The 9485-nt window shown below is 47.5% G+C and overlaps 1 protein-coding gene across 1 annotated transcript in view; it reads right to left on the bottom strand.

The window, feature by feature from the left end:
• The window catches only part of Adap1 (ArfGAP with dual PH domains 1), a 36221-nt gene extending 28230 nt beyond the window's left edge, over positions 1-7991 (bottom strand). The window contains exon 1 of the mRNA XM_008851437.2: positions 7865-7991. The gene's annotated coding sequence lies outside the window, so the exon portion shown is untranslated. The remainder of the gene's footprint in view (positions 1-7864) is intronic.
• Positions 7992-9485: the final 1494 nt, after the last annotated feature.

The raw sequence follows: 9485 nt of genomic DNA, 5'->3' as shown, positions 1-9485 counted from the left end.
AGGATAGGCTTAGTGGTTAAGAGTACTTTCTGCTCTCCCAGAGTACCCAAGTTTGGTTCCTAGCATGCATATCAGGCAGTTCACAGTTGCCTGTAACTCTAGCCTCTGAAAGTACCTGCACATCTCTCTCTCTCTCTCTCTCTCTCTCTCTCTCTCTCTCTCTCTCATATAATAAATAATTTTAAATTTAAGGGCCCCAAGATGGCTCAGCCAGTAAAAGCACTTGTTGCCAAGTCTGAAAACCTGCGTTCTATCCTTGAGACCCACATTATAGAACGACAGAACTGGCCCCTGAAGTTGTCCTTTGACCTGCACACACAAGCCATGGAATATGTATACCCACACACATACACACATGCAAACACAGAAAATAAATAAAAGTAATAAACATTTTATTTTTTTTTGTTCCCAGCACCCACATGGTGGCTAACATCTGTCTGTAACTCCAGTTGCAGGGGATCTGACGCCTTCTTCTGACCTCCACAGGCATTGCACAACACAGGTGCACTTAGATACATGCAAGCAAAACACTCACACACATAACAATAAATAAATAAGACTGAAAAAAAGCAACTTGAAGCTGGGCATGGTGGTGCATGTCATTAATCCCGGCACTTGGGAAGCAGACAGACAGATCTGTGAGTTCAAGGCCAGCCTGGTCTACATGTGGAGTTTCAGGCCAGCCAAAGCTACATAGTGAGATTCTGTCTCTAAATAAACAAACAAACAAATAAATGCAACTCATGGGCCAGCAAGATGGCTCAGTGGGTAAAGGTGTTAATATGAGTTCAAGCCCTGGAACCCACATAAAGGCGGAAGGAGAAAACCAACTCTGCCAAGCTGTTCTCTGCTCTCCACACCCATGCTGTAGCACACGCCGTTCTCCCATAATAATGAATAATAATGTAAAAGAAAAAATATATAAATTAAAAAATAAAAAGGCCCTGAATTTGGTGTGGGGGTACAGGCTTGTAATCCCAGCACTCTGGAACCTGAGGCAGAAAGGCCAGTCTAGACTACAGAGGAAGACCTTGTCTCAAGGAAAGAAGGAAAGAATAAGGAGGGAGGGAGGAGACAGAGAGAGATGAGATGGAGGAAGACCCACTGGTCTTTTGTTTTGTTTTGTTTTATGAGACAACGTCTGCTAAGTTGCTCAGGCTGGCTTTGAACTCTGAATCCTCCTGTCTCAGCCTCCTGAGAAGTTGAAATGTGGGCCTATGTCACTACAGCTGGTCTGTTACTTATGTTTTGCTTTGCTTTGCTTTGGGGGACAAGATCTCGTGTAGCCCAGGCTGGCCTGAAACTCACTATGTAGCTATGACCTTGAACCTCCTGCCTCCACTTCCCCAATGCTGGGATTACAGATGTACACCATGGCCTGGTTGTCCTATGTTCTTGAAAGATATACCAAACTTTTAGACAGACCCATGAGGAGTAGAAAGCATCATCTCTGTTAGTCTAATTTTTCTTTTTGGTCTTTTTAAAAAGTATTTTATTATTTTTATTTTACGTGTATGAGCGTATTGCCTGCATGCATGTAAGTGCACCCATGTCGTGCAATGTTCACAGAGGTCAGAAGAGGGTGTCAGATCCCCAGAACTGGAGTTTGGAACAGTTGTTAACTGCCATGTGGGTACTGGGAATTGAACCCAGGTCCTCTGCAGAGCAGTCAGTGCTCTTAACAACTGAATCATCTCTCCAGCCCCGTTTATTTGGTCTTTTTGAGACAGCTGTCCTGGAACTCACTACATAGACTAGGTTAGCCTCAAACTCACAGAGATCCGCCTGCCTCTGCCTCCTGAGTGCTGGGACTACAGGTGTGCACTACCACACCTGGCATTAGTTTAATTTTTTCACAACTTACCAAAAAAATAGCAAAAGAATTTAAAGCTAATGATAATTATATTTTTAATTTTTATTATTTTACTATATTATTTTAAATATGTATATGTGTATCTATCTATCTATGTGTATGTGCACATGAGTGTGGTGCCCGTGGAGGTCAGAAGAGGGCAACTCATCCCTTGGAGCTGGAATTACAGGCAACTGTGAGTCATCAGACATGGGTGCTGGAACTGAACTCAGGTCCTCTGAGCACAGTACACACTCTTATCTGCTGTGCTATCTCTCTTGCCTCCATTTTTAAAGTACACTATTAATTAATTAATTAATTAATTAATTGTGTATGTCCGGGTGTGCATCTGCCATAGCACACATGTAGAGGTCAAAGGATAACTTATGGGACCTGGTTCTCTCCTACCCTGTGGGTCCTGGGGATCAGGTTAAGGTCACTAGGCTTGGTAGCAAGCACCTTTACCCACTGAGCCATCTTGCTGGCCTCTAGTGATAATTATAAAGCTCATTTAAAAATTAATTAGTTCGGTGTGGTGTTGCACACCTTTAATCCTAGCACTGCACTTGGGAGGCAGAGGCAGGCAAATCTCTGATATTGAGGACAGCCTGGTCTATATAATGAGTGCAGACCAGCTGGGGCTATAGGGAGACCCTGTCATTCATAAATAAATAAATAAATAAATAAATAAATAAATAAATAAACAAATAACAAGCAGGCTAGATGTGGTGGTGCAGGCTTGTGATCCCAGCCCTTGGGAGACAGAGGCAGGCAGATCTCTATGAGACCAAGGTCAGCCTGGTCTATCTACATAGTGAGTATAGATGTGGTGGATTCCAGCACTTGGCAGGCTGAAGCAGGAAGATTGCAGGTTTGCAGCCTGCCTGGGCTACATAGTGAGATCCTGTCTCAAAAGAACGAGTACAAATTATGTGCATGTGATCTCATCTATAGAGCTGTTACTAAAAACTCCCAGAGTATGGAAGTGTAGCACAGGGCAAGGCTGTGGACAAGGGAGGGCCAGGGATATTAAGCCCAGGATCTGTCCCCAGTACCACAAAAAAATTAATTAAAAATTAAAAACAAGAGGCTGGAGAGAGATGGCTCTGTACTTAAGAGCACTGGCTGCTCTTCCAGAGGACCAAGGTTTGGTTCTCAGCATCCACATGTTAGCTAACAACCATCTATAACTCCAGTTCTAGGGGATCTGATGCCCTTTTTTGGCCTCAGTGATGAACTTATATATATATAGGCAAAATACTCATAGATGCAGAGAGAGATAGATAGAGAGAGAGAGATAGATGAGAGAGAGAGAGAGAGAGAGAGAGAGAGAGAGTGAGAGAAAACACTTTTTTTTTGGTCTTTTTAGGACAGGGTCTCCCTGTAGCCCCAGCTGTCCTGGAACTCACTATGTAGACCAGGCTGGCCTTGAACTCACAGAGATCCATCTGCCTCTGCCTCCCGAGTGCTGGGATTAATGGTATGTGCCACCATGCCCGGCCGAGAAAACATTTTTTAAAAAATAAAACAACCCTCACAGACTGGAGATGTAGCCTCAGTGGTAGAGCCCCTGCCTAGAATCCCCCAGTGAGGGGCTGGGGTGTGACTCAATGGTAGAGCATTTGTTTTGAATCTCCCGGTGAGGGGCTGCCAGAGAGGGGTATAACTCAACAGTAGAAGGCAGACCTAAAATCCGCTGGTGAGTAGTTGGGGGTATTGGATCCTGATATTCATCCCCAGTATCACATAAAATAATAAATGAGATGAAATGAAAAATGAATGAAATAAAAACAACTCTTGGGGACTGAGACGATTCATTGACAAAGTGCTTGTTTCACACGCATGAGGACCTGAGTTTGAGCTCTAGAACTCATATAAAAAGCTGGTGTGGAGATGAACTCTTGTAATTCCCAGCAATGGTGTGGGATGGGAGGCAGACACAGGAGGATCTTTGGGAGCTTGCTTGCAAGCTAGTCTAGTCTATGTGGCAAAGCCGGTAAGAGACAGTGTCTCAAACAAAACATGGAAGGCACCTGAGGAGGGCGTGACATGCAATCTCTGACCTCTACGTGCAGGCGTACACACATGCATGAGTGTGTACACACACACACACACACACTCACACACACACACACACACACACACACAGACTCTTGGGCCTGAGTGTACTGTAAACCCTGAAACCACAATAGAAAATGTTGATCGGTTTGACTAAGCCAACATCAAGAAATTTTTCCACAGCAAAAACCACCATGAGTGAAACTAAAAAACAAACTCAGAAAAACTATTTCTAGGCGCTTCTCAGCAGGCAGATTTCCCGGATACATCACGAAGCCCAAGAGAGTAAAAGCAATCTAGACAGCAAGGCCATCAAGGGAGCCAGGAGCAGGCTGGGATACAAAGGCTCTTGGGTCTAACGTCACCAGACCCTTCCTTCAGCTACACTGACAAGAGGCCTGCATGGTCAGGGCAGCAAGGAAGCACTGGGCCGTGTGTCAGCTGAGACGCAGTGCAGCCTCCTCACGTTTTTGGCTGGGATCCTATATATAGGCAGCTACCGTGGGGTCTGGCAAGTCTCTTACAACCTGCCAAGTTGCCTAGCTTTTGACCTCACACTTCCACTTCTAGGAATTTAGGTCACCAATTAGTTCACATTATGTGGGAGGCATTATGTGGCTGGTGGATCTCTGTGAGTTCAAGGCTAACCTGGTCTACATAGTGCATTCCAGGCCAGCCAAGGCAGCATTAAGAGAGAACCTGTCTCACAAAAGAAAAGTTCAAGGTTATCCCCTGCTGCATAGTGTGTTAGAACTCAGTTGAGGCTACATGAGACCCTGTCCCCCACAAAAAAAAAGAGGGGGAGGGGTCAAGGAGGCTATCGAGATGGCTCCGTGGCTAACAGCACTGGGCTGCTCTTGCAGAGGACCCAGTTCAGTTCCCAGTACCCACATGGCAGCTAACAACCAGGGGATTTGACGGTCTCTTATAGCTTCTGCAGGCATTTGCATGTACATGGTGCACATATATACAAGCAAGCAAAACACTCATGCATAAAATTAAAATAAAATATTAAAAACAGAAATGGAAAGAGAAAGGAAAGGCATAATCTGTGTCCCTCCAGAGGGTAGTGGGCATGGATGGGAGAGGAAGGAGGGCTGTCTCTCCGAGAGGGCCTATGTGGTCTGGGTTCAGCTTCTTGGTGCAGCCCTACGAGCCTATGTTCTCTTTCCCAGTTAGTCGGGTATTGCCAGAGACAACAGCGCCCCCCCCATGCCCCTGCCAGGTCTGCCCCATAGGATCACTACATCAAGGCCAGCCTGCTCCTTAGCCCAAGAGGTCTATGTCCCTATGAACCTTCCAACTAGATACTTCCTCTAGAATGGTAGGGAGGGTAACTTGGAAGATTGTCTACTCTGACTGCCTAGAATCCCCCAGTGAGGGGCTGGGACATGGCTCAGTGGTAGAACAACTGCCTAGAATCCCCCAGTGAGGAGCTGGGGGCGTGGCTCAGTGGTAGAGCAACTGCTTAGCACATGTGAGTCTCTGGACTCCATCCCTCATATGGAAGAGAAAAGGAGAGATCAGGGTGTTTGGCAGAAAGTGTGGCTACTGCAAATCAAAGGACCCACTCAAGGATCAAGGCAATGAGCTCACTAATGCCAGGGCTTCACCCTGCTGAGGTCCCATGGGCATTCACAGGGCAGGGGACACCTGGTCCCCTGGGGACAGGACACCTCAGTTCCTGTAGATCTGATCTGGCAACTCAGCTGTTGGTGTGGACTGAGCTTCCAGCAGGCCCCCAGGAATAGGCAGCAGGGTAGAGCAGGGGCGTGGGGATAGCTGCTGTCCTGAGGCTCTACCATGATCCCATAACAGCTCCCAGCCATGCTTACTCTCACCTGGACCATGGCCTTCCTGGACCCTTGCCCCACAGTTCCTCCCCAGCAGCCAGGGGCTGTCAATCACAGCTGCCACCAAACTCAGAATCAATCACCACAGGGTGCCTCATGGGAGTTGGAGGGAGCCCATCACCCCATGGTAGGAATGTGCTTCTTCAGCCTGTGTGATGTCTCTTCACACTCCATGTGGGGTCTGTCCTATGTGGGCCATTACTGCCACACTGCCTAGGAGCATCACACCAGCTGCCCTGTGTTCTGGCCTGGTGTTCACACTGCCCTCTCAGAGGCTGGCAATGTGGCTGCCTTGTTTGGCCCTCTATATACATGCCTATTATGGTTAGTTTTTATTGTCAACTTGACACAACCTAGAGTCACCTGGGAAGAGGGAACCTCAATTGAGAAATTGTTCAGATCAGACTGACCTGTGTCTGGGAGAGATTCCCTTGATACAGGAGGGCCCAGCCCATTGTGGGTGGCACCATCCCCAGGCAGGTGAGCCTGGGCTGTTTAAGAAAGCTGGCTGAGTACAAGCCAGTGAGCAAGCCAGTAAGCAGCCTTCTTCCATAGTTTCTGCTCCGGGTTTCTGCCTTGAAGTCCTGCCCTGACTTTCCTCAGTGACAGACTGTCATCTGGAAGTGTGAGCTGAAACGAACCCTTTCTTCCCCTAAGTTGCTTTTGGTCACGGTGTTTATCACAGCAACAGGAAAGGAAACTAGAACAGGGCCCATCTGCTTTTGTGAGATGGATATAGATGGATGGAGGGAGGGAGGGAGAGAGGGAAGGAGACAGGGAAGGATGGATGGATGGATGGGTGAGTAGGCAGGTGAGTGTGTGATTCATAAGGTGTGTGGGTAGAGAGATGGGTGGATGGATATATTGGTGATAGGTGGATGGGACATGAATATGGAAGATGGCTAGGTAGGTGGATGGATGGATAGGTGAGTGGTTGAATGAATGGATGGATAGACAGGTGGTTAGATGGATAGATGGGGCAGACTGATAAGTGGGTGAGTGGATGGATAGGTAGATAGGTTGATGGGTGGGTGGATGGATGGATGGATGGTTGAATGGCTAAATAGAAGGGTAGGTAGACAGATGAGTAGATGGGTGGGTAGGTGGAGAATATATAGATGGGTGGGTGCATGGATGGATGAACAGGTGGGTAGAAGATGGATGAATGGATAGTTAGATGGGTGGGTAGATGGATGGGTGGATATTTATATAGGTAAGTGGTTGAGTTGGATGGATGAATAGATGAATGAGTGGATGATAGATAAATGGATGGATGGATACGTGGATGAACAGATGGATGAGTGGATGGATGGATGGATAGATGAGTGGATAGATGGATGAGTGAATGGATGGATGTATGGATTGATGGATGATGAGTAGATGGGTAGATGAGTGGATGGACAGATGATGGATGAGTGTATGGATGGATGGGTAAGTAGATGGATAGCTAGATGGATGGATGGATGAGTGGATGGATGCATGGATGAGTGGATGAATGGATGAAATGGGTGTGAGTGGACAGATGGACAAATGATGTGATTCTTTTTTTAGCACATGACTCCCCAGTTGGATCAGCAATGAACCGGTCAGCCTAGCCAGTGGGTGGATAGATGGATGGATAAGTGGGTGGATGGATAGATAGATGAGTGGATGGATGGATAAAATGGGTGCAAGTGGAGCCAGGCATGGTGGCGCACACCTTTAATCCCAGCACTTGGGAGGCAAAGGCAGGCAGATTTCTGTGAGTTCGAGGCCAGCCTGGTCTCCATTAACGAATCCAGGCTAGCTGCGGCTACAGGGAAACCTTGTCTCAAAAAGAGCCCCCCCCAAAAAATGGGTCCGAGTGGACAGATGGATAAGTGCTGTGATTTTTTGTTTCTTAGCACATGACTCCCCAGCTGGATCAGCAATGAGTGGGTCAGCCTAGCCAATCCAAGTACCCTTGGAGCAACAAGAGCCCCTCACAGGCCACAGCAAGGCTGTCCAGACCCCTGATGTAGCCATGACACAGAGATGAGGTATCTGGGGTCACCTGACCACATGTGCCAGTGGGGCTGCCTGTGCCCCCCATTTCACCCAGCATCCCTTTCCTGACCCTTACCTCCACTTGGGCTTCATCCCAGGCGTCCAGACGGACTGACTTCACTTTGCTGACCTGGGGGATATTCCGGTGAATCCCAGAGCAGCTCAGACAGATGAACACACCCAAGGTGTAGGATGCCCAGTCAGGATCTAGAAGATAAAGGAAGAGGTCAGGGAGACTCAGCCAGGACTCCAGGGCACACACATGAGGGAAGCTCAGCCTGAAACGCAGTGGGTAGACAAGAGTCGGATTAGGAGCCACAAGGTTCTTTAGCAGGAAGACACCCCTGTCTAAGGAGAGACTTAGGTGATTCCTGAGGCCTACTCAGCTTTGGTGTGCCTAAGACAGGGTCCCTGTATCCCCCTGATGAGTGACCTCTCCCCATCATCCTGGCTGCTGTAGATGGTGCTCTTCCTAGGACCTCATCTAATCTGTTACAAGCCCAGTGTGGAGGCTCCACACAGGGTAATAGGCCAAGAAAAGACCCTCACCCCTAAAATCCCCATTTCAGGAGCTCATACCATAAAGTCATCTGGAGCCAGTTATCACTGCCCAGAGCTGGACCAACAGTACCCACTATTCAGTCTTCCCAGTAGGATGCCTGTGTGCACAAACTACTCCAAGACTAGGAAGCAGAATTAGGAGTCTGAGTATCTAAAGAGACCTCATGGCCAACACAGAGGGCTTCCCATCATCCAACCAAAGCTGTGAGAGTCTGCAGGAGGAAGAGGGATCACAGCCAGCACTGAGGAGAGTGACATTAACACTGCAGCCTGACCTTCATGAAGACATGTAGGAGCTAGGCATCTGGGGAGGGCAATGGGGATGGGACCCAGGGACTTGTGTATACTATGAAAGCACTCTGCCGCTGAGCCACACCCCCAGCCCGTCACTGGGGGATTCAAGGCAGGTGCTCTACCACTGAGCAATGTCCCCAGCCCCTCACTCGGGGAGTCCAGGTAGGTGCTCTATCAGTGAACTGCAGCCCAGCTCCTCACTGAGGATTCTAGGCAGGAGCTCAATTACTGAGCCACACCCCAAGCCCTCTTTCGTTTTAATTTTATTTTTATTTTATGCATATGAGTGTTATGACTACAAGTATGCAAGTGCACCTGTGTCATGCAGTGCATGTGGAGATCAGAAGAGGGTGTCCTTAGAACTGGAGTTACAAATGGTTGTTAGCCATCATGTGGGTGCTGGGATTCAAACCTGGGTCCTCTGAAAGAACAGTCAGTGCTCTTAACTGCTGAGTCATCTCTTCAGTGTCCTCTTTACTTTTTATTTTGAGATAAGTTCTCACTAAATTGCCAAGGCTGGCCTTGAACTCACTCTGTAACCCAGGTATTCCCAGTTTTGGTCCAGCTAAGAATGTCTAAAACTTATTTATTTATTTATTTATTTATTTATTTATTTATTTATTTGTGTATGCACTCTGGCATGGAGGTCACTGGACATCTTACAGAAGTCAATTCTCTCCTTCCACCATGTGGATCCTAGAAATTGAACTCAGGTCTTCAGGCCTCATGGCAAGTATGTTTACCCTTAAGGTACCTTACAGGCCCAGACTATGTAAAATTTAAAACACTGACACTGGCACAAGTTGGTGGGAACTGGGTAAACTGGCTCAAGTCACTGTAGC

The sequence above is a fragment of the Nannospalax galili genome, unplaced genomic scaffold, assembly GCF_000622305.1.
Source record: "Nannospalax galili isolate Female #2095 unplaced genomic scaffold, S.galili_v1.0 scaffold664, whole genome shotgun sequence".
Lineage (NCBI taxonomy): Eukaryota > Metazoa > Chordata > Mammalia > Rodentia > Spalacidae > Nannospalax > Nannospalax galili.
This window is presented reverse-complemented; position numbering and strand designations above follow the sequence as displayed.